At 37.6% G+C, this 26,545-nt stretch overlaps 1 protein-coding gene and 1 pseudogene across 2 annotated transcripts in view; one reads left to right on the forward strand and one right to left on the reverse strand.

Annotated features, from left to right (window-relative positions):
- Positions 1 to 26,017, reverse strand: LOC148733853 (uncharacterized; annotated as a pseudogene). The gene is made up of 23 exons (XR_016000242.1): positions 23,788 to 26,017; positions 23,330 to 23,541; positions 23,128 to 23,199; positions 22,550 to 22,618; positions 22,308 to 22,379; positions 21,039 to 21,110; positions 20,501 to 20,575; positions 20,326 to 20,400; positions 19,513 to 19,584; positions 19,262 to 19,336; positions 14,012 to 14,083; positions 13,604 to 13,669; positions 13,274 to 13,345; positions 11,279 to 11,350; positions 10,779 to 10,850; positions 10,186 to 10,257; positions 8,692 to 8,764; positions 8,347 to 8,418; positions 7,419 to 7,475; positions 6,158 to 6,369; positions 4,904 to 5,023; positions 2,556 to 4,067; positions 1 to 2,140 (listed from the first exon to the last, which is right to left on the reverse strand). The product of XR_016000242.1 is annotated as an uncharacterized LOC148733853 (transcript).
- LOC111333153 (uncharacterized) overlaps positions 23,440 to 26,545 on the forward strand; it is a 29,772-nt gene continuing 26,666 nt past the window's right edge. Inside the window, exon 1 of the mRNA XM_088757652.1 lies at positions 23,440 to 23,528. The gene's annotated coding sequence lies outside the window, so the exon portion shown is untranslated. The remainder of the gene's footprint in view (positions 23,529 to 26,545) is intronic.

The following is a 26,545-nucleotide window of genomic DNA, read 5'->3' on the forward strand; positions in this document are numbered from 1 at the left end:
TTGACAGTCTGAGTTTTAATTTAATTTATTCCATTTCACTGCAATTACATGGGAAAAAAAAAACAAAAGAACACACAATAATAACAAATTGGATTACATAACAAGGCAGTGGGGAAGACTAGAAGGGAACTGACGAGCCATACGTAATAATCAACCCATTATGAAGAAAATATACGGATATATAAAAGGTATCAAGGTATGTAACTAGCTAGCTGCTAACTACCTAACTGAGTAATCTAACTAACTAACTAACTAACTAACAACCTTACTAACCAAGTGCTGGTTTAGCCTAGGTGGTACAGGAGTGCTCAGGGTCGAAAACCCTATCGTTATAAAAAAAAGTGCATAGTCTCTTAAAAGAAGAAACACTACTGTTGGCCGTCTTCAATGCATCAGGCAGATTGTTCCATAGACACAGAATCCTATTAAAAAATGTTCCCTTAAAGAGTTCCGTTCTGAATCTATCAATTTAGTAGTTTATTACTTGCATGTGATCTTAATCTCTCATCTGAACAAAATTCAAAATACAAATTAAGTGAAGAGTTACAATGCCCGCACTTCAGTTTATACAAGTTGAAAGATCTTTGAATTATCTGCGGTAAACCAGTGGTAGCAGGTTGAGACATTTTAGGCGTTCATTATAGCTAAAATCGGGTAACAAGGCGAGTTGCACGTCGTTGCACCCCTTTTAAAGGTTTTCACGCTTAGATAGATCGTAACCTTACTTATGGTAATAAAAATCAAACACAACTAACACTCGTATAGTATGTATAGTTCGTGTTTAAAAACAAAACAGAGGTGGGGAGAAACACGAGACGTAGTCGAGGGCTTCTCCATACACTTATTTTGTGCCCAAGCCACTTCCTGCGTGCTTTTTAACAGAACAGAGCACAGTCAAGGCTTCTCTACTCGATAATTTACGCATGTGGGTAGAGTTTTAAAAGTTGATCACAACTGATTCAAACGCATTGCAAATTCTAAGATGTTTTTGTTTCTTCGTGTTACTTAGTATATTTTTTCCCTCAAAAAATTCACAAACATGAGGCACAGAAATGTTATATTTTAATTAGAAAACTAAAAGAACCTTCCTTGTGAGTAAAAAGATCCGTTTTCAAACCCCAGATGGCTTAGTTTTAGGAAATTTTTAATTCACCGAAATGCGATGTTTATCGATCAAAAAATCCAATCATCCATCAATACACATTAAACGAGGTTCCACTGGAATCTTTACCTCACCATTCTTACTTTGGAATTGAATTGTCTTCCAATCTGAATTTGAGCTTTTATATAGAGAATATTATAGGGAAGGCTAACCGGTCCCTTGGTTTCATCAGATATTATCTTTATTCCTGTCCAGAAAGTGTTAAAAGTCAGGCATATCTCACCCTCGTCCGCCCATGTCTAGAATACGTCTGCAGTGTGTGGGATCCACATACTCAAAAACACTGTCAAGATATTGAAGGAGTTTAGCGGCGAGCCGCCAGATCCGTGAAAAAACTGCTATGTGCGCGAACCCGGTACAGTTACAAACCTCCTGAACGATCTGAACTGGCACTCATTAGAACTGAGACGGAAAATAGCGAGACTTACTACCATTATATATGGTCATTATATATGGTCCTTGTATACCTAGCACGTTATTGAACATTTTTATGTCCCATTGTTAAAAGAATAACATAATAACAATTTTTCCACTAGAGAAATAGTTCTTCGAGTTCAACGGAAGCGGCATCCTGGTAGCTTGAAGTTCCTCATCGAGCAATGTTCAGACCTGTTCCTGCCTATAATATACAAGTCCAGTGACAGAGGAGCTTCCTATTCAGTGGAGGAAAGGAAGGTAATGCGTCTAAAGATTCATTCTGAAGAGCGCGATAATACTTTATGAACTCGTTTTAATGGGTAAAGCTAACCTATCCCTCGAGGATTAAAAACTAAAAAGAAGTAGTCATTGAATACGTTTATCACTACAAAATATCACAATAAAGCAGTAACAATTGAAGTGCTTAGTCATTGATAACTAAGAATCGTTTCTCTGTCAGTGGTTGGGCGATCATTAAGTTTTTCCGTCTACTCCGTTGACCTTCAACTTGGCAGAGGGAAATATTTCTCCATGCAGACTTCAGGTGGACGAGGCCTTTAACTGAAAAAATGGAGATATATCGGAAAAAAATTATATCAATAATGATGGATAATCTCCTAGTCAGTATTCCATAGTTTTCATGTTTTTTGGCTTCCTGAATGTACCAATCCGTTCAAAAAGATACTGCATGATGGACGAATTTGATTATAGAAATGTCTGGCTGTATGAATGTGACTGGACCGAGAATTAACGCTGCTATGCTAGCGAACATAGACAAGTAGTTAAAAAAAAATAGGAAAACTGAAAATAAAAATAAAACAACAACAATAACAATAAATGAGAAAAAAAATAACGTATACCACACCTTAGGACTATGATGGGTAGGTTAAAACCCCATTATTCATTGAAAATAAAAAAAAATGATTACGGAGCGAAGTAACAAAGAGCTAAGGGCTTTTAAAAAATAAAACCTTACCCAGGGCTACGAACAACACGGCGCTGTTCAGAACCACGAACAGGATATTCACAAAAATGGAATTGTTCCCTTTTTGATTCTGCTTGATGGTGGGCTGGGAATAAACTGCACCGAGGCAAACGTTGAAGAATATTATCCAAAGCACAAAGGTTTGAAGTCCATCTTCAAATTTACTTTTTATGGGTCGAACAAGAGTGTAAGAAATTCCTGATGCACTTGCTGCAATTACGGCAAAGCCAATTTGAGAATGGCTTTCAGAACCAAACAATAGGACGACTGAAACGAGGGTCAGTTTGCGGTACATCTCAACTATCTCCCAGTACCAATATTTCTCTTTATAATTTTCAAAGAACACTTTAAAACCAAAAGCAATTTCTTTATTAGTGCCAGACTCGCGGTATTTGTAAATGGGAAACAAAAGCAAGAGAGGAAAAATGACAGGGTATACTGCAAATACTGCTGCAATAAGCCAGAACACGTTATGTCGAGTGGTGAAGCACCGGAGGGAATAATCAGCTTTTAGGAGAGATATGCAATCGCGATCGTCATAGGTAAAGCACACATTCACACAGACTCCAGGCAGGGGTAGGATGTTTATGATTTTCTTACTTGTCATTGGGTAAGACAACAGAAGAAATAGGAAGATGTTCCGATAACATGACTTCTTAATGGCTGAGATTTTCTGCAGCTTTTGGCTTATCAAGATATCCATGCTGTTGATGTAAAGTTTCTTTAAGGATATATACAGTAGCATCAAGCAAACAACTGTAACGTTAATGGCAATGGCTGCAACAAATTGGATGAATGGGTCCACTCGAAGTTGGGGATGTATGCAGCTTAATGGTGCAAATTGTAATATGTTTCCCTAAAAAAACTTCAAGTATTTTTCCATGGAGACAAGTACCACAGGCCACTGGACCCGTGCCAATGCCGAATAAATACCGGTGACCACTTGATAAAATCCAATCACGATCTTGGCACAAGACATGATAACGTCTGCAACGGTACGATCGTCTTGGGTACGTTTTGAGTCTCCCCAAAGAACCAACGCAAACAGAAGAACAAAGACGACAACTATTATCGTACACGAGATGATTGTGATTAACATATTGGGACATTGCAAGCAGCTGTTAAATCGGAAGTAGTGGTTGTAGGAGCAGATTGCACAGAGAGTACCTCGATATCCTGTGTTACAAGATGAGTTGATTCCGCCTTTGCAAGAGTCTGGATAGGGGCACTTGAGGGACTTTGGTAACAGTCCTTCGAATGTAATAAAGTTCTTGTCGTATTCAGGTGCGGCGATGTGAGTGTTGGCCACAAAACTGGAGTATTTCTCCATTACGTCCGTGTTGTTCCACTTCCAGAAGTAACCCGGGGCCAATATCGCTGTGTCGTTTTTACAGTTCATTCCATGATCTGGACAGAGCGTACAAGGGCCGAAACGATCCAAGCGGTAGAAATTATGAAGAGATCTGCAAGCACGGTAACCAGCCGTCTGATTAGTTTGGGTTCCTATTGGGAAGAAAGAAAATGCACCATGCATCAAATTAACTAGGATTAAGGTTTTTGGTAATATAGCCAGAAGAAGGCAATCCTCTGCATCATGTAGACCGATCTTCGACTTGAGTGTAACTAGTTCAAGCAGCCAAAGGGCTTAGGGTCCAATCTACTTTTCTTTCGAAAATCTATAGGTATTTACACGTTGTCGAGGTAATTAAAAGAATTCCCCCAAAAATATTAGGAAAGAATTAAAACAAGGAGAATAAAGGAAACATAAATTAAAATGTGAAAAGTGACTTTCAAGACAGACGTTTTGCCTTAACCCTGTACACGCTAACATCAATATGCCTTTTCTCCATACTGTTCTCCATGCATTTCCTAAGGTGCTGACCCGGAGAATTTGCTTAACAATCAAGAGTTTCTTCAGTTGGCGACTATTTCCTTTATTCTCCTGCCCTTAATGAATGAACGATTCAGGGCTGATATTGTGAGGAGAAATTAAATAATTGTCACTCTCAGGGATCAAGGGTGAAGCTGCCGGGTCATTGGTCAGTGGCCAGCACTTGCTGGAACACCTGACAAAGTTAGCTTTTCCCGTCACAGGAAACGCAATACTGCTTTGGTGTGCATTTGCCTGTCCGTTATGCACTGATTGCGGGAATGAATTTCCTGAAGAAAACCCCGATGAGGTTTGGGTATCAAAAGCTCTAAAGAAACCAATGCCTTTAATTTGTTGAAGTAAAGGGACAGAACTGTACTATCTACTTAAATTTTTGTAACGGCGCATCTTTCATACTCATCAGCAATATTACTAATCGCCTATTTGTAAACCTTGGTATGATCCTCACCATATGGACATGCAAGACAATCAGTGGGAGATTTTCCTGGATGACGCGATTCTGGAACATATGTACCCGTGCTACAATTCTTACATCTTCCTTGACCCATTTCATCTTGATAAAAGCCACCTGAAGTTAATTAAGAGAAACTTTATGATGAGAATGTCCTTTTGAATGCAAATTCCTCCCTAAACTAGATTTGGACTGGTAGGTGATCGATGAAATCTATATATCGAAGGTCATACTGGCTACATCTAAGATTATAAGGGGTCAAACGCAATATCTACCGCTTCCTGGAACTTCCCAAATTACACAAAGCAACTTTTGAAGCAGGAGACTCCACTTAATTTATCTCCAGTCTGGGGATGAAGAGATCGCTAATTACTGCTTTCTAAGATGTTTCATATGAACAGTCTACTGATTCAAGAGCGAACGTCCTTTCTAATTCTACAGGAATTTATACATTTTGTAGTTTTACAAATATTTTGTCACGCGAACCTATATTTCGATTCAAGAGCAACTCATTATTTGTGTTTTAAAGAAATGAATATAATTTCTTAACTTTGTAACGAAAGTTAAATTAATATTAACATTGCTGAGTTCAATTTCTTGTATGTATGTATGTATATATATATATATGTATGTATGTATGTATGTATGTATTTACGATATTTAAACAGGCCAACCCAGTTCAGCTTGAAGCTGGTTTAAATGGGGGCCTGTGCATCCCACCATCCCACCCCAGGGAAGGACACCCATCTCACAGTAATCTCGTCTGTGAGAAATTAACGTCTCCTGCCCCAACCCTGGAGGAGACGGGACCTCCATTTATTCGTCTCTATCAGAGAAGACTAGAATATCTAACCATTTCTTGATGTTATAGAAAGGTAGTTAATCCTACTCGAATATTTTAAGACCTTGAGTGTTGGTCCGGCCGGGGCTCGAACCCTCGACCTCCCGCGCAACATTCCAGCGCACTATCCATTGGGCTAACTGGGCGGTGGAATGAGCAACTGAAAATTTCTATTTCTTAACTTGTGTCATTCTTACAGAGACTAGTACTTAATATTGACTCTCGCTAGACAGGTTATAGCGAAACTTGCTGGACGGAGTTTATGTTCATTTCCTGCCCCCCCCCCCCCAGCCTTTGTCTTAATGTAAAACAATTGGTGATCACGTCATACCGCTTGATCATTTGTCCATTGATTTAACTAATTATTATATCCACAGAAGAATTCAAAAAAAAAGATAAAAAAGTATCACCTGCTGGACATGTTCTGCATGTGCCACTGCTATAGGTACCAGCCACGCAAAAGGAGCAGTTCCTACAGCAGTCCTCACATTCGAACCACCATTTATTAGGATGACAATAATCACATGTGAAGCCCGAATGTTCAAGAGACGCTACAACTTGTCCACTCGCTGCGGCTTTGCTGGTCAGAATTGTAAAGAACGATTCAGATGGGGCGCAAATGCTTTTGAAAAAAAAACCGACATTTTTGGATCAGTGCTCATACAAAATGCATAAGAAAGGTAACAATTTAAATTCAAAAAATTAATTTCCCTGGTCAAGGAAATACACATTTCCTTCTTCCAGTGCATACGACATCCCGTAATAATCTTCATGCCATGAATGTTGGTCGGACACTTTAGGGAACCGAATGAACCCAACGACAAAGACAGAGATAGGGAGGATATTTTTCAAGGGGTTGACACAAACTTAGGAACTCCTGGAGCACAAATTTCCTATTTATATAGAATTCACATAAAAAAAAAGTTTGCTTCCATAGAGCCCAAACCAGCTGACAATCCTCAAAGAGGGTCTCAATGGGGTTAACCGTCAACCATCAAAAGTCCAAACTTTTAACCGTCAACTGTCAAAAACGCAATATTTTTAGTGTCAACCGTCAAATAAGCCAGCCATTGTCAGCCGTCAAATGTCTAAGATATCCTCAATTAAGAACTAAACACTTGTCTTAATTGGGGTCAAATTCTGTTGTTTATAAATAAAAGTTCTGGTACATCGTAAAAATACTTCCTGGAAAGTCCTTTAACTTCTAGTCACGAGTAAAACTGGTGAGCGACATAACTCACTTCGGGTGTGGAAACACTTCAGGTGTCGTAAAACGTTAGTCATTTATCGATAAAAGGTGTTATAAATTAACAGCTCTTTACAAACGCGTCATTATGAAAAATTACAGCCAAATTCGTTCGTCCTGTTCCCTTTATAAACGACATTTCAAAAAATAAACGTCAACTGTCCACCCCCCCCCCCCTCCACCATTAGACCCTCCTTCTCTCCTTAAGGTAGTTTTGTCTTTTAGTAGTTGAGTTATCCATAGCAACCCTCATAGGGACCACATAAGCGCAAAGTCTTAGTTTGCCCTGCTTCTTGAAAAGGTCATAGCGTGCGTTATATTAGCTACAAACCTAAACGGAAACTAGTATGAAAGACCGTCACCACTTCATTCCTTTAATCAGACAAGACCATTTGCAGTATAACTGCACCATAACAGTTACTTACATACGAGCAGTGTAATTTCCTGGAATAAATCCCTCAAGAATTTTGCATGAAACTGCGCTGGAAACAAAATTAAATTGTTTTTTCAAAGTTGGAATGGATAAAATTTTGATGAATAATAATTTTTATTCAGTCATTGACCTACGTATTTTTAGAGGAAAGAATCTTTGTGATTTAAGTCTCCTGGCTAGTTTGATGGATAGAGCCTGGACTTTTGTGCGGGAGGTCGAGGGTTCGAGCCCCGGCCGGACCAACACTCAGGGTTTGAAATAATTGAGAAGAATTTGCTACCTTTCTATAACATCAAGAAATGGTTAGATATTCTGGTCTTCTCGGACAGAGACGAATAAATGGAGGTCCGTCTCCTGCAGGGTTGGGGTAAGAGACGTTAATTTCCCACGCACGAGATTACTGTGTGATGGATGTCCTCCCCTGGGGTGAGATGGGTGGGAGGGTGGACTAGCACGTATCATTCGTATGTTCCTTTCTAGTCCTTCCCCACTACAAAAAATGAAAGCGGCGAAAATGGAGTGAATTAAGTTGGTAAATTAAATTAGATTAAGTCGAGTCTATGACCACCATAATAATCGTTCAATGTTTTTTTTTTTTACCACGTTGCAGGACTTACACTTAAAACTGCCCTAACACAAGCCTCGATACCTGCCTATAAAATTCATCTCAAATAATTTAAGACGTAGGACACTGAAGGCGTTCCCCAAGAAACATATTGAGAAAGCCATAAAAAATAATATTTCTTGAAAAAGTAACCAATAACTTCATGAAATGAAAAACTGAAAAATACACCAAAGACATAAACGTACGTACATACACACACACACACACACACACACACACACACACACACACACACACTCACGCACACGCACACAAATCATTGCCGCAAATAAGTGTATAACTTTTCATTCCTTACATTTTTATGCCTGGTGTCATATCATGAAACATTTCAAGTGGCAGCATTGTCAGTGGGTTGTCAAAAATCGTCCTGAAACAAAAGGAAGAGTTTAACATTTATCAATATTTATCAACAAGATAATTAGGAGCTTGTTTCACTATCATAAATGCATTGCAATAGCCAACAAACTGTGGGCTAGATTTTTGTCAATGAATATTTAACTAGATTGTCTGGCGACGGGGTCCTATCCTGTCCGCGTTTCAAGTTTTATTAGATTTAAATAAGAATTGGATTTGCGATATGCGTTTTCGGTGTAACAGAACAAATACGTTAAAATAATGGAACGTTGATTGGACAACTTACAATGTTTGAAGGTGAGATAAGCCATTAAAAGGGGTTACCATTTATTTGCTTGATTTTGTTACCGTGAAGAAACCTGTCAACAGTAACGCATACGACGGATTAAATCGCATTCCTGACGCTCTTGTTTGTTTAGTCTTTTTTCTGTAAATATTCCGGCACTTTTTAAACAACCTTGCATACATAGAAGACTCGTATCTATTGGAGATTGTTGTTCATCAGTTGATGGGGGTGACAGTTACTAAGCTGTCGATCCATGCATGTAGACTCCGCAAAGAGTCCTAGCATGTAGACTCCAGCAAAGAGTCCTAGCATGTAGACTCCAAAAAAGAGTCCTAGCATGTAGACTCCAGCAAAGATACCTAGCATGTAGACTCCAGCAAAGAGTCCTAGCATGTAGACTCCAGCAAAGAGTCCTAGCATGTACACTCCAGCAAAGAGTCCTAGCATGTACACTCCAGCAAAGAGTCCTAGCATGTAGACTCCAGCAAAGAGTTGATTTAAAAAGAGAAAATTTATTCGCCACTCACAGAGAGAGTAAATGGAACGCATCTGATCATGCAGAAGGTGATGTAAATGATTTAGATGATGTAAATGATGTATTGATGTAATGATGGTTCGACTAAAAGGAAAAATTACGTTACAAATTACAATAGATCTAAGAAAATTAGCAACGGAAATGTAAACGAAAAAAGGACGAAAGACTTACGGATATGTCCTCCTATTGACGTAAACGGGCCGAGTGAAATACACGATGATTTAGAATAAGAACTTGCCGCAACAAAGGTAACACTGAATATATTGTCCATTTGAAAAACGAGAACTTGAAAGTGTAATCAAACGAGTCACATGAAGATAAGGGTTAAAATTTAAATCAACAGTAACGCACGTACGTGACAGGTCACGCACGTTTGAATCTTACAGTCCATGTCCATCGTTATGATGCCACTCTCAACGGCTATCAACGAATCACGTTAAGTAAAGTTGATTTTGCATTCTTAGGAATGATGCATTCTGAGAGGTGTTAACAAAATGCTTTCTTTTTAAAATTTAAAAAACTCCAGGTCAAGATCGGGCAAAGCAATAAGAATTATACTACGACCATTAGAAGGATCCTACTGGCGTATCTAGAATCGAGACTCACAGAAGGCATAACCTTAGACTATTGGATAACAACGAGAAAAAAAGACGTTAAAAGTTTGAGAAGAAACAGCGTATTAAAGGTATCGACTTTAATTGAGCTACGTGTTTTTGAGCAGTGTCCGTATTAGTGGTGGAGCATCTTTTGCTGTAAATTGCTACCCACTTATCATTTGTTGAGCGCTTAAGTCAGACTCAATTATATTATTATTATTATTATTATTATTATTATTATTAAATTGAAGGTATGGCACTTTTCAACAGTTGCCGAATTTAAGCGGGTATAGCCCCAGCATATTTTCTATAGCCATGGACCACGAATGTTAAAATTACCCTTTCTAATTGTAAGCTACTCACAAGACTTCTAAAGTATTAGCATCAGCAAATGCATTATCAGGAATTACTCTCAGGTTGTTGGCCATCAATCCTCTGTTATGAATAAAAGAAGAAATACAAAGACTGTAATGATTGCTCTTAGGCTCTTGGGTTGCAACCAGTTAGCAGACAGTATAGAAGTGTCAAATTTATAGAGTTAATCCTCCCAAGAATACTTTTTTTAGCTGGCTGAACAAGTTCAGATCTCACTAGGTGTGAAATAAGCAATATCCGTTTGCTTTATGGTACAAAAATATATTCTTATGATTAATGAATATCTTTATATGACACATTACCTGGTTCAAAGTTTGGGCTCTCATGAACCCTTCTCAAAATTCCTGCTCTGGACACCGTTTTTGAGAGCACAAGAAATCACCTTCTTCCCAGTGTGCCCGAGACTGTGTCTGAGAACTTATTTTTCAATGATTAATGGTATAAAATATTAATGTAAATGGTATTTATTTGTCCAATAAAAAATGTTCCATTCACGGATTATGAACCACACAATGTAAGATTTAGGACCAAGAAAAACTCTGTACGCAAGTAATATTTGTATGAATCATCTTAAAACTTACAGGTGACGTAAATTTGTTAGTCCGGTAAATGTGCTTGGGCTGATGTCGGTGATGTTGTTAAAATTTAAAAGCCTTTCAGACAAGAAAAGAAAATAATAACAATGAAGAAACATTCATCCCCAACGAATTTCTTCTTAGCATGTACTCATTCCCACCACTGAGAGTCAAAAATTTTGTTCAGTTGGGAATCTTACTGACTAACGGCGATTAGTTCTGATGGCATCTTTACATGTGCGACCTCGAATTCTCCCAACTGTACTTTTTATTTACAAATCACTGTCACTCCATACGAATGCATTCTCCGCTGTTCCTTTAACTTGTCCACCAAGTTTATAATGCTGCATTATTTTAAACAACCCTGCTTAATTCATCTTACCCGCGCAATTTCTTACTACTAAGGGTTCCTCCTAGATCAGATTAGATCAGAAATGTTGGACACAGCATTTCATTATCATTAGTATTATTGTTTGATTGTAAGAGTAGATAACTGTTTAACCTACAAGACTATTAAGCTCTTGCACCCACTGAAAGCCCCATCTGGTATGTATTGAAGCTTGTTGAAGGAGAAAAACCTGAAGCGAAAATTTCAAATGAATAAAGGTTAACTTGAAGTTTCGAAAGAAACTGTGGTGCTGCGTTAGAGGGGGTTATAAGGTAATTCGGTTATATCAACTCAGTTAAAATTGTAAATTGGCTACCGTAACGAATAAAAAAGCTGACGTTTCGAGCGTTAGCCCTACGTCAGAGCGTATGGCGAAGGGCTAACGCTCGAAACGTCAGCTTTTTTATTCATTACGGTGGCCAATTTACAATTTCAACTGAGTTGATATAGCGAAAATTTCAAAGTTTATCTTACGAAAGTAGGTGATGATGATAAGGAAAATATTTGTAATAACAGTGATAACGACATCTGTGGTAATACGAACAGTAACTTATAATGACGATAACGACTTTAATTTATCAAAGCATTTCCACGTAATTACTACGTCGGCCATAAGAAGTCCGCGATTAAGCTATTAAATGTTCTTGCCCGAGAAATTGCTCCAGGGACCAAAGGTAATGGCCAATCGATTTGGCTGAGACTTGGCACAAAAGTTGGGTGTGATGAGACATTTCAAAACCCACTTAGGCTGACTTCTTTGACTTCGCTCCGACGAAGGGCTAATGCTCGAAACGTCAGCTTTTATAATCGTAACGGTGGCCAATTTACCATTTCAACTTTGTTGATATATTCAAATTATTTTGTTACCCCCACCGACGCAGCCCCAAACAGTTTCTTTAGAAACTATCAGCCTTTATTCACTTCCTTGACTGTTTGTTTTGGAGTTTAAGGGGGCTCCCATTTGTGGCCTATGGAGCACCAAAGCCTCATCCCTTCGGTGGCATTTTGAAAGTGCTTTAAAACTCCATCGGTTAATTTTGCTACTAGGTTTTCAAAGGAAAAAATATTTTTATTTTCCTAAACCCGATGTTTGTAGCATTGGTCAGAGACCGTCTTAGAGCATTTGTAGGCCATGAGTCGAGGTATTTCTAAATAATGACACTGATTTAGCTTTAATGTTTCATTTTCACGCACCAAATACAAAATAAAGGCTCTATGTCAAGAATTTTTTTCTGTTCATAGTAAGAATTATGCTCAAAATTCCATTTTGTTCGGCCTTAAAGGTGCATGGAGACTTTAAGCCAAAAACCTAACGAACCTTAATAAACCAAGTTTTTCTCAACTGATTTTGATAAATGGGTCACTCAAGTACATACTGGATTTGGTATGAAAGTTATGCTGGAAGACATGTGAATATTATGGGTTCTTGAAAAATGGCAATTTTGGGTAGTGATTTTGACCTCAAATTTGACCAAACAGTAGCCCTAGGCCCCTCTTTGTCTAATTGCTTGGGAACAAAGCATGTTACATTTGTGAAAAAAAAAAGCTCCACTTTAGTACATTCCATTGTCAAATTCGTTTGACAGCACAATTTAGAAATGGAGTTTCTATAGCCCTTTTGAAATGCCACCTGGAAGACTGGAACATGGTGCACTACAAGCCACAAAGAGGCCCCTACCCCCCTGAAACTCCAGACCAAGCCGTCACAGAAGTGAGCCAGTGGGTTTTGAAATATTATATGACAACTCAACTTTTGTGCCAAGTTTCAGCAAAATCAGTTGACCACCACTCTTGGCCACTGCAACACTTTCTCAGACAGGGAGTTTCGAGCATTCATTTAAAAAAAATAGTTTTTTTAATTGATAGGTTAGTAACAGCATAGACAAACATTTCATTGCGTAAAGTGTAAAATTTTCAGATATTTTCTAACATCAGTTAAAAACAAATCGAAACTGTGGAACTCCTTAGGGATATGAATATTATATCAAAGGGACTGAGTGCATTGAAAGTTTCGTCTAAGCACAGGCGTCTAAAATGCATTAACTATGTAATAAACTTAGGAAAACAAATACATGTGTATGAGTTTCATGATTGCGAGATTTGTTGAGCTTACAGAGCAACGAGCAAAGTTAAGTTCCCAAAGTCATCCTTATGGAGTGTTTCGATTTGATTTCCTGAGAACATCCTAGAACGCAATAAAAGTATTTTCAACAGCTTGATTGAATGTTGTCTATTTAATGTATGTGCAGAGCCATAACTCATTTTGCAAACAGTTGAAACATCGGTTTAACTGTATGCAAAATGACCTTTTTCTTTATTCTCATGAGATTTTTCTTCGAACAGAAAAAGGCTGCTGCAGATCTAGAGTTGAATAAATTAGGTAAATCCAGACGACACTCCAGTGTTTAGTGCAGCACTATAACCGAGAAGAATTCAAACTTACATGGCTCCCGGTGTTTTAAGTCCAGGTAACTTGGGCACAGATTCCAGCCTATTGTCATCTAAGTGTCTAAAATGAAAATCGAAATAACATACTAGTAAAAGATGGTAAAAGTTTCTTCATCAGAAATTCGAAAGAATGACCTCGAGGAGCATCTCTCTTAGTCTTTAGTGCGATGGCATACACTTCGAGATCAAGTCAACGCCGGAAAACCAAATTTAAATTTACGGAATGAGATCTATCTCAGCCAGAGTAATTCAAATTGGGTGCAAAGGCACTTGTCTTAACCATGCAGCAACTACGTTTTAGCTAGTCATATGGTTTCAGAAATTAAACCTCGACTCCTGTTTAAATAACCACAATTTATTTGCGAGAGTTAATTTCATAATGAGAATGTCGTTTCGTACTTACAATTCTGGTATTTTTGTGAAGCGCTTGAACGTTCCATCCTCTATTGTTCTAATTTGGTTTTTATCCAGGCGCCTGCGGAAAATAAGTAAAACTCGTGAAAACGATAACGTTCAAAATTTACTTCCATTGAGTGATTATACTGAGTTATGTCCAAATTCGAAACTCCAGATACTTTAGCTAGGTACACTGTGTGCTCTTAGAATGTGTTTAAAGATTTTCATCGATATCTTTATAATATTCAAAATATTAGGTCTGATTATCTGAACAAAGCAGTGTCAAGAGGGCCGAGAGCTGACAATCAAACTATCAACTGATAGGGAAAACCCAAGGCCCGCTTAGTCTAGGTCTCAGAGGTTTTAAAAATCGCTTTCAAACTACATTCTCACGCAGCCTCTGTCGTTCATTTTGCCTGAGCAAAAACCCTTTAGATAAGAGTTTTCTTTAACTGTTCTCGGAAGCATGGAAATTATAAAGAAAAAAAAAGACAAACAAACTACGAGCTCTTTCATTGGCTTCTTTGATGAAGCCAGCGTCGCCTCCGCCCAGATAACCTAAAAGAAAAACTCACCTCAATTATATTTTTATCTTAGTTTTCATTTATTACGCTTTCTTCTGAAGTATAGTTTGCAAGGATTTAATGCAAGTAGCACGCGTATGACTTTTTTCATAAGGGTAACCGCAAAGGTGGGAAGTAAACTTATGTCTTGGGTAGGATATTCGACCACAGAAAGTCGGTGGTAGTGTGACTAGCACTGTGGCATTAAAGTCTGATAGACGTCTTCTTTCAAACTGATCCCATTATCATTTTTCACTGAATTGGATAACTTTGACATTGATGCATCCTTGTCCTTTACTGAAAATAGACACTGCTGATTTCCAAACTCATACAATGTTGGAAGGCTGCAAAGGGATCACTAGTTCCCCTTGTTCCTCCGTCTACGAGATCAACTCCATCCTTTACCAAGCCGGCAATATTATTCAGCGGTTGAGCGTGTATGTCATATAATCAATTACAATGTGTCCGGGGCAAAGCGGCCTCCAGAATATCTTAGGCACTCCGAGGCCAGATATGATATGACAGTACACTGCAAGAGATTATATATCAAATATATGCATAAAACCTCGGATAAAATATATAAGCGATTTCTATATACGTGTCACTTTTTTGAACTATTTTCTTTTTTTTCCCTGTGCTGCTAGGAGACCAATATATCACCAGCTTATTTGTTTTTCGGTGAACCAGCAACTATCGATCTTAAGCTTAACAAATAACAAATCAAATACTTTGGTAGCTGTAAATCTTTGTTACATTTTAAACTTTGTAGACTAGAAACACAACATACAAAATGAATGTCAAAGATGAGCGTTGAATAATATTGCAGGCGCGATCTGATAAAATATGGCCGATTGTCCTATTGAGTAACATTAGCGTTTGAGGCATCAAATAATCTTTTTGCCACCAACACATATCATGTAAGCCGATAAGTATCACACCGTAAAAGACCAATTATTTAGGTGGATCTTTCCGAGAGCTCCGTGTGCGGTTAAATTTTCAACAAGGCAACGAAGCAAATCGAATCTGGTACATTAAAATTGCTGACAGAATGGCTACTTCTCTAACAAATGATGTCAAGCCAAAAGTTGCAACTGAGGCACCACAGAGACTTTTATGTACTATCAAGATTTCTCCTGGATTTATTTTGTCAGAAAGTTCGACTACATGCGCCCTTAATGTTCATCGTCAACTGCTGCGTTTCCTCGAGAATAATCCAAATATGGCTGCGGAAAAAAGTTCTCAAAAATGGCTCAACTTGCGCTATTCAAATGTTCTCTCCTCGTTCAAGTATAAACGATATTCTCTGGGAAATTTCTTGTAAATTTCAAGTTATTTTAAGTTCATAAAACAAAGACGAGGTGTACGGATTTTTGATGATATGGACTAGAAAGCGGGAAGTATATGTAAATTTCACGTCAGCACCAACTTTGAAATGAAATTCCCAAAAATTTTGACACTGATTTTAGAAGTCTAGTGATGGCTTTCACTGACCATATAGGAATAATGATCAGAAGTGGTTGCTCGTCGGAGATATTGGGTCTTGAAATACCCTTATTTTCAGACTTTGTTAAACCAGAAAAAGTCGTCTAAACTTAAGCGAGAGGTAAGGGAAGAAATGAAATGAAAAAGTTAAAAAAATTCAGTTTCCTAGAGGTCTGATATAAAATACAGCCCAATTGATTGAATTCGCAGATGGATTTTCAGTTTTTCACAGCAGCAATGCAAAGTAAGCTAATTGATTATACAAAAAATGCAGGAAATGGAGGTCTTCGCAGGGGAACCTATATCTCCCAGAGAATCAAATACTTTGAACTATTATTTTCACACATTTGTTAACTGACGATACTTAGCATTTATGCCAAGTTTGAGCCAAATCGGTGATTTGAGGTTTATCGTCCCTGCCCAGTTCTGCCCGGTTCTGCCCGGTTCTACCCGGTTCTACCCGATTCTCCCCGGTTCTGTCCGGTTCCGCCCGGTTCTGCCTGGTTCTGCCCGGTTCTGCCCGGATCTGCCTGGTTTTCTCGTGGACACGCTCTTAGAGCTTTATCTTTTTAGTTTATTCCCTCAAAGTTCTTTTTTTGATGAATGAACTACGAAATTTTGCAACGGTCGGCGGATTCTCGATATTTACGGTCGGTGGCTCTTAAAACCCTCAGGGAAAAATCAAAGGGGTTGTTAACACGCGTACGCGTGAGGAATGAGGGACTGCCCCAAGTGGAAAATGAACAGGATGAAAGTGTAAAAATGCTAAGAAGAATCAAATTGGTCACACTGTAAGTGAATGATGGCGTACTTATCCTAAACAGAAATGTCAAGCATATTTTAAGCAACTGTATACTGACAACATACATCAGACAATTACATTACTGGGTAACAGCTACATGCTGGAGAAACCCAACTAAATGTTTTGGGGTAACATATGCTACGATGGATTAGCATAATTTACTAATTCTAATTTACTCCATTTTCACTGCATTAATTTTTTGCAGTGGGGTAGGACTAGAAAGAAACATACGAACCATACGTGCTAGTACACCCTCCCACCCATCCCACCCATCCCACCCCAAGGGAGGACATCCATCACACAGTGATCTCATGTGTGGGAAATTAACGTCTCCTACCCCAACCCTGCAGGAGACGGGAACTCCATTTATTCGTCCCTATCAGAGAAGACTACAATATCTAACCATTTCTTGACGTTATAGAAAGGTAGCAAATTCTTCTCGATTATTTTAAGACCCTGAGTGTTGGTCCGGACGGGGCTCGAACCGTCGACCTCTCGCACAACAGTCCAGCGCTCTATCTATTGAGCTAACCGGGAGGCGGTTTGCATAGGATAGCATAGGATCCCATGTGGGGGATGGGGGGTGTAGCATTATCCCCAGTCACTTTATGCTATAGAAACCAGACGAAAAGTTTGTAAGTGCTGGCTCTTAATGGGTCACTTGGCTTGCATACGGACTTTGCTTTTTGCTTTGTTGAAAAACTGAGAATAAGTTATTTCACTTCCAGATGTCAAGTGAAGTCCCATGGTGTTTTTTAAGTACAGTGCTCAGTTCAAGTCTAACTATTATTTTTGGGTGTATGTTCAGCACCAACAACCTTACTTGTAGTTAGCTATAGTTACTTATTTAGCGGTTCAATGGTATTTCTTGCAGAAACTAAAGTCTCGTACATCGAATAACCCTCCGACAGTCTTCATACATGGTGTGAGTTTTTTAAACCAATCAGAGTTTACGTAGTGAAGCAAAATCAAAGCATTTCCGGATTTGCTTAATAATCAATTGAAAACTACTTTAAAATTGTTTGTTCTTATCACTGCAAAGTTTTATCACATGCTGAACTGGGAAGTGGAAATGAGGCTAGATATTGCTTCTAGTGGTTTGTTTAAATCAACTACCAACAAGAGTACAACACCCTTTTGCATGACGTCACAAAATATGGTTAGGGCAGTACGTGCACAAACTTGATTTATGATGCAAAGAACTCATCCAGTTGGTTTGTTCTCAGTATATTGCCGTATATACTGTAGAAATTTAACTGTGGAGCTTGCTCTATCGTTCTTTCAAATTAGCAAATACTACCCAAAAGTAAAGCCTGATCTACTAGCCTGAAGTCTATTTGAAGCCCGTGTAAAAAATTCCTTGCAGTTTTCATGTTTTCTTAGTGTGAATTTGGCTAAAGATTGCTGTTTTTCATTTACTTGGTTCTCTTGATCAGTCAACTTTTTAAGTTATCTTGAAACAGAGAAGTCATGACTTGCAAATTACGGTAGAAAAAAGGATATTTGGCATCAGTGTAAATTAATCAAGGTTTAATGTAACTTTGAATCAATAATTTGTAAATATCTATAATTTGTTGGAGCCTCTTAATTTTTGGTCAACCTTTCCTTTACTTAAATTAAATTGTTGTTGACAACACTTTTTAATGAGATTTTGGAGCTAACGAGTGATACTTTTGTTATTTCAATAGCATTATAATTGCAAAAAGATGTGCAAGAATTTTAAGTTTAATTGTAAATAAAACAGTTGTCAATCTACTTTCATGTGTTGAATTTCTTTTTGACTACTATATACGTGTATATGTTCATACATTGTATTTAGTTTAGATTAACTGGCATTTCGTGTAAATGTATATCAAAGTTTTACGGGTATAAGCTGAGATTTTAACCATTAGCGTCAATCTTATCAAAATATGTTAGTTTTTCAAGTCAAGGTCACAGAAAATATAGTTTGGGGAGAGCATAATTTTGTAAAAGGAAGTGTACCGCAAAATCTGAAACGCCCGAATACCCCTGGTAGTTAAAATAATTGAAGACGACATTTGCTCCATTTTTGACCGTTCAAATGTTGTCTTTAAACATATTTAACTGCACTTGAACGGCACAAATGAGACATTTGTCTTGCATCATATTAGTCCATGTTTGTCACTAGAGCGAATGCATCACTGTCCTATTTATCCTCAGGACAAATACCATATTTGTCTCTCAATCATATATGGTATTTATCCTCAGGACAAATACCATATTTGTCTCTCAAACAAATATGGAAAAATGTTACAAATTTCATATTTAAACCATATTCATACTACATTTATCTTATGTAAAATCCTATTTTTCACCCAGTGAAATAATCGGCTTGTTTGAAGGCTTTTTACTTATCCTCAAAAAAATTAAAGTATCATCAGTAACTTACAGAACTTTAAGCTCATCAGACGGTCCTTCGAAGGTGGCTCTTTGTAAGTGTGACAGGGAGTTAGTCGCCAGATGACTGAAAAATGATAACGGTTACTGTCAAATACCCAAGGCTAAAAAAAAGTGTTTCCTGAATTGAATTGTAGCTTTGAGTTAATTGTAAAAGATCAATTTTAATTTGTTTAAAATAAGGATTGCAATAAAGGAAAAACTAAAAGGTATACATTTTGTGTTACAAAGAATCTAACTTACAGTTCACTGAGATTTTTCATGGCTTCGAAGGTTCCTCCTTCAATGTGTTTGAGACCACAATCGTTTAAGAATCTTACAGAATAGAAAATAATAAAAGAAAAAAGTGTATCTGTAAGACATCATACGAGTATGCAGACGTAAATAGATATCGCACAAATCATTAAAGAGCAGACAAAAATATTATCATCATCCGGGCCCGCTCATGCAATCCCATAGAAAACCACACTAAGTAAAAGTTGACGAGTGCAGGGTCGGACAAGTTGACGTGAGCTATCGCCTCGCGCGAATCTTACGCTTCTTTTGCGCTAAGCAGCCTTCCGCGTGATTCATAACTCAATAGCGTACCATTTACCATTTGTTAATTGCACTGTGAGCTACTATAGTAAGTCGGGCGATGTATTTTGACAGTCTGATTTGGTTATGTCAACTAAGTTGAAATTGTGAAGTGGCCACCGTAACGAGTTGAAAAGCTGACTCTTCGAGCGTTAGCCCTTCGTCAGAGCGAATGATTTTATTCAATTTAGGTGATATAACCAAATTTAACTTGTTACCCCCATCGATGCAGCACCACAGTTTCTTTAGAAACTTTCACCCTTTATTATTTCGACAGTCATTTGTTTCCAATCTATGAAATGTGCCAGCCAGTGGGAAAAAAAGTAGAGGGTGCATGAAATAAAATGGAAAAAGCTTGAACGATTTTCTATTCACTTATTACTTCCAATGAATTAAAAAACAAAAAAAACAAATCGCAACTCGTGAATAAAAATTGGTCCTGCGCACTTTCCTTGGAATAATCTCTATTTATTGACTTACATTTCTATAATATCACTAAAACCAGAAAAAGTGTCCGCAGTTAAGTTAGGTCCTATCGGATTCCCACTGAGATCTCTGAAGAGATAATAGAAAGTCACTCTTAGTGAATAGATATCTATGTTTGTTTTAGCTAAGATAGTGACGTTCTGAATTCAGTTTCAATGGATATACTTACAAGTATATAACGCTTTTTAGTTTGTTTGAGAAGACTTTGAATGCACTCAGCGAAATACTGTTGCCTCCTAGAAACCTGGTAATTAAAAGTGCTAAATAAGCTTTATCAAACTACACGTAGGTAATTAGTTTATTCCGACATAATCAGAGTAATGCCCATGTTCTGATGGCTCTTATTTCTTGTAATCTTCGCTCATTGGATGCATGCTGCTGAGGTGTGAGCTCATGTTTACAAAATATGGTATCATCATAGTTTTTTGTCCCTTTCACAATTAGGAAGGATTTTAGCATTCCGTGAAATACGTCATGGTTTAGCTCAGTCTGCCATTAAAAAGGAGAGAGGAAGGGAGGGGCGCTATATTGACACTTTACCAAAAATTCATGTTAAGAAGCCTTATGCACATTAGAAACCAATTTACAGGATGTACCCTGAATAGATTTGTCACATTTCTTATTTTCCTCTATTCGTTTTCTAGATTATAATATTCTGGCTATTATTGTCCATAATGTCTGTCTTAAAGTAAAGACACTATACCCACATTCTTTTTAGCTTCTTCAAATTCTGGAATGCGCTCTGAGGAATATGCTCCAAAAGGTTGTATTGAAGGTCTCTGACGAGAAAGCAATGCATCGTTACGTCTATGAGTCAAAACGCTATGCAACGTTAAGTCCATAAGTCAAAACAGAATTCTGAGCGAAACTTCATTCAGAACATGGTTTTAACAGATTTTACTGGCTGATATTCTCCCAAGCATGATGAGTCGGATGACATGGAGGTGGCGGATGGGTCAGGGGGAGATGGAGTTCTATAACAATGATACATTTTTTGGATGATCCATACATCCAAACGCCCTTCCCTTCCCTAAGCTAAAAAGATGAAACCATTTAAGTTTACTGTGTATTTCCATAAGGCGGCTCGTCTAGAACAATACGCCACGTCTAGAACAATATGCCACCATTACTTTTTTTTCTCAAAGTGTCAGGGTCCATGGATCATCTCCGCCCACAATTTGAAGTATGAATGAGAGCTCCCCCCCCTCCCGCACACACACACCCACTTCAATTTATCTCGAGGGTTTCTCTCATCCTTAGGAACCTCCTAAAGGCGAGTAAAACATAGCGATACTCAAACTGATATCTTTTATCAATTAATTGCAGTTGATTTCGAGGATGCCCTTATAATTTTAAACTTAATGGATATCGGTCTGATGCGCAACATTCCCGTCCCTTTTTGACAATAAATAAGGGTAAATAGTGGACTTCTATTGCACCACTTCCATTGGCTCACGGCACCTCTTTACAAAACGTCAGAGGGATTTTGACCAGGCTCCATTGAGTACTTTGAAATTCTTGAAGGAGATTTTTTTCTGATGCTTTTTCAGAATTTTTCAACCTGAGCTGACCCATTTTCAATCATGTTCCTCATGATCACTCTGAATAAGACTTCAGCTCAAGTTGTGAACTAACGACGAAAAAGCTTCTTGTGAGTGATGTCCTCAGTTTTTCAGTCTTCAAGCATTAAAGTACGCCCTTCATCGAAACATTACAACATTAACTCCGCCCCCTCAGCTATGCAAATGATTGCTTTCTATGTTACTGTTTGATGTGTGATACAAAAATATGCTATGCCTCAGAAATTGGACAACAATTTACAATCAACCTCACTGTTTTTTAGAATTTAAAGTTTAAATCACTTTTATAAATCAAGGCTGGTTTCGATCAAAAATCACTAAAAATTATTGGAAATCTAGAGGTTCGTATTCCCTTGTAGAGGTATAATTACCCTTCGTTATATGTGATCTACTTACAAGTGTGTTAAACTCGTCAGATTCTGGAACGCTTTCTCAGGAATAAACTTCAACATGTTCCATGACAAATCTCTAAGGAGAAAACATTTTGTCTCAGAGAATGGGGGGTAAATCGAATAAACGAAAGGAAGCGCGAAGGCTGTCTGGATCTTCCTGGCTTGTTTAATTTCACAAGATAAGATACACATTACGTTACACTATTGGCATTTATATATTTAATTACAAATCCAATTTATACGTACATCTCTGTTAGGTTTGGAAGATGGAAGGTGCTCTGAGGAAAGGTCTTCAACTTATTCCCAGAGAGATTGCTATAAGTAAAAATAAAATAAGAATAGCTCTCTCAATTTGTGATTTCAAATAATAAGGGAATTAATTATAAAAAAAGGCTGGTACTTGGAAGTAAAGAAAATAAGTAAATAGGAAAATTAAAAACTAGGCATTGTCATCTCAATAGAAAAAACGCAATTTAAAATCCATGAAGAACAATGTAGTTCTGTTTAATGCTACGTATCTTTGAAGTTTAATCAAATGAAGATTGCAGTTGACACTTGATTTGTTGTCCAAAAAAAAAAAAAATGTTATCGCTGCAACAAAAGCAAAGAAACATGGTAGGGATACGGGATTGATTAAAGCTTACTCGATACTACTCCGGAGCCTCGTTGGTTCTTCAAACAACAGACGACTTGTGGCGACGCTGCTGACAAAACTCACGATGTCTGGATCGTAAAGTCGCTATTATTCCATATATAAAGTAACGCGCGCTTATGGAACGATTATTAAACATTGATACAGGGGCGAGCCTCTTTCATTCACTTACATTTTCTTGAGTATTTTCAGATATCTGAAGGTATATTCTTGGATCGAGCTCAGTTGATTATTTGACAAATCCCTGAAGAGGAAAAAATTGATAAGGGAAGGATGTAGTACAAAATGATTGATTAGAGAGGAGGTTTTCGATTGTCTTTTTCAGTTCCATGATACAATCTTAGACAAAAACGTAGTTGCATGAAGGCACTCACAGTGTTGCCGTGTTGGGTGGAAGGTCACTCGGTACGTGCGTAATTCCTCTGCACTTAATACTGACTCGATGGGGGCCAAAAGTTTTGCATTGACAACTTCCTGGATGAAAATTTTGTGGACAACAGAACACAGACGCCAAGAGCCAGAGCACCAAAACTAAAGGGGCCAAAGGATTGCATGTCGACGATTGGATTGAAGGTGACTTACTCATCTGTTCAAACAAAACAAAAATATATGTATCCACTGAAAATTAACAAATGAATTATCCACTACCTTCATAGTGTATGATTTTCGAGATATGCTTTGAAATACCTGCAGTGAACCTATATTGTTCTAACATCTATTTCTACACATGCACATATAATTAAGATCCACTTTGATTTCGAAATATTCGTTAGAATATCGTTCATATCACATTACTGAAATCTACATTATTGATCCAAATGTAAGAACTCACATCTCTCAGGGAATCTGCATATTTCCTGCAGGTAAATAGGTTTAAAGTTTTTTCAGCATGGGGAGTAAAAGGCTGTGTTGTGTATGTTATGGTATCCTAAGAATCGATTGTAAAACTTGAGCTGTATTTGAAGACTACTGATATAGGATGAAGCTTTTTCTGGTCCTTTCTAACAAACTGGGTTTTTATTCAAATCTTTAAGCGAAAGAAAACTTTCAGCATAAAGAAGTTTCAAGCGTCGACTAAACTACCCACCACTATATGTTAGAAATTATAGTCAGAGTTGGAAAGAAAAGAACAATATTACCTCAATATGGCTTTAAGCAGGTCTGCTTTCAGGTAATGTCAAAGTTGCAAGACAAATACTATTCGGCCTAATTATTTTGAAATCCTCGAACGGTCTCAGAAACAAAACTTGAATTTCAAAAGAGTTAATGAACCCGGCTTCGATAAATTAACTTGACTTGCTTCAATCGATGCTTTTACCAAGATAAAAGATACAAAGTTCCAAGTTGCTTAGCCTCAATTGTTAGCTTACCCCAAGCCCACCTCATTACTAACTGCGATTTTCAAATGAAAGAAGGAAAGTTAAAGTTATCCAAGCGAAAAGCTTCAGTAGCTGAAAGAGGTGTAACCAGACTTTTCCCTCTCTCTTGAAATCATTTTAATTGACCTGTACTGATTGACTAGGTGGTTATTATGCATTAATGAAATTTCGCTTACCTTTACATTTTGCTTCACCAGCACATAATCAGCACAACTACAGGGCTTAATCGTCATTTCTTTCTGGTTATAGCCGTAAAATGGCTATGATAATTCTTTGTTTGTATTAATGATTTCAAATTGCACACCGTCCATTACACACTCATCCTCAGTTCTTGTTCACTTTGGTATTCTTCTCCTATTTCAATCATTGTGTACTTTGCTTTTTTATTTCGTCTTTATTCTGACTTTGATCCTTTCCATAATCTTTTTTTTTTCGTCATAATTTTCCTCTCTTTCTTTTGCTTTGCTATAGTTGTTTGCTGTTTTGTGTTCTGCTTACTGGCTCTTCTAAGTATGTGATATCACTCAGTTACATTCAATTCTGCATGTAACGACTTATTAGTGAGAAAGATTATCACATTGACAAGTTTGTTAAAGCGTTATTCACGGATATTCGTGGCCGTAAAATTACAAAATGGGAACAAGATTGAAATGATTTCAGCCTTGCGTGACAAAAGCTTGAGTGTGTTTCATCTACAGCAATATCAGAATGCTTCCCGTTTTCAACGTCTTCGGCAAAGAACATTTGACCTACCGGTATAAATGATTAAATTGTCGTCTTTCAAGTTCACAATGAAGCTCAGTTTTGCCGTAGAACTTTCTTAAAACTTAAATATGTTCGAATTTGCCAAGAAAAACAGATGCCCTCCACTAGCTTACGGAATATGATGTTGTAAACAATTTTGCCCTGGGAAATCGATGAAAGTTTGAAACGAAAGCAGGGATAAAAATCAATCTGTCGTCATTAGCTATGCAAGGCTAGCTTATTGCATTGATTTTCTGATCGAACACGGTGTTAACTGCTAAAATGTGCTTGGAATTCCGGAGCTCACCATGTTTCATCACATAGTGGCGGGCCTAATTTAATTATGTCGTGACTTAAATGCCGATGTTGCTATTCTTTACAAAGTTCAGCCTGGTTTTCCGTGCGGAAATGAAAAGCCCCAAACTAGTTTTTACATCCTCGAAAACAACATTATTTCCCCTTACCATGAGCTTAACCTGAACCGATTCTGAGTTATACCGCATGGTGAAAATGATAATTGAAAGTTTGCTACGAAATGTGACATTTGAATTTTGAAATATTGCTGATTTTCATGAAAAAGATCATTTGCCTCTACTCGGGACACTGATTTCCGCCATTTTATGGCCACGACACTCGTTTCAGTTTTCATTAATTTTCTAGGATAAAGAAGCAAGTCCGAGAAAAAAAAAAAAAAAAACTTTACCACGTTTCTATGTTCACTACAAGGTGTCTCTGATTGAAATATGAGGTATTAATTTTTCGTTCCATGCGCCATCTCTCACACGGTCTTGAAAAAGTCGCTTTAAATACAGTATTGAAAGTTTGGCGAAGATATAGTTGCACAACTGTAATGATCCGTCAGGAAGGATATATCCAAGAGCTTCTATGGCGGAAGAGGCGCAGGTGTTTTTGAATGTTTAAGCTTTTTATGGGCTTTACCAGAGCGAATTCGTATGACCCGTTGGGTGCACGCATACCTGTAGTGCTTATGAATGTACTTGCCTTTACGCAGATTTTGGCGACTTTACAGGGACCATCAACAGACGAAAATCCTCACCCTTTATAGTAATGGTTGATTGAGTCAAAAGTTCCCAACTGTGCGTAATTGGTTTTCGTAAGAAAACAATAATCCAAAGTGATTGCAGTTACACGAGTGGCTATATATACAATAGAAACTTAAAAAACAGGTTCCTGGGGTATTTCCCTTTAAAAATCTATATGTGCCCTAGCTATATTAGGCATAGTCTCGGTTTGATACTTTCAAGCCATCTCTAAAAACTTATCTCTTTAAATGTTATCTTATCTTCTAGGTATTGTAGGTTTTATTATTCTATTGTCTATTACTTATGCGAAGCGCTTTAGAACATATGTATAAAGCCCTATGTAAATGATATTATTATAAAAATCATTATTATTATTATTATTATTATCATTACTATTATTGAAACAGGTTCCTGGGGTCTTACC

This window comes from Stylophora pistillata, chromosome 4, assembly GCF_964205215.1.
Source record: "Stylophora pistillata chromosome 4, jaStyPist1.2, whole genome shotgun sequence".
NCBI lineage: Eukaryota > Metazoa > Cnidaria > Anthozoa > Scleractinia > Pocilloporidae > Stylophora > Stylophora pistillata.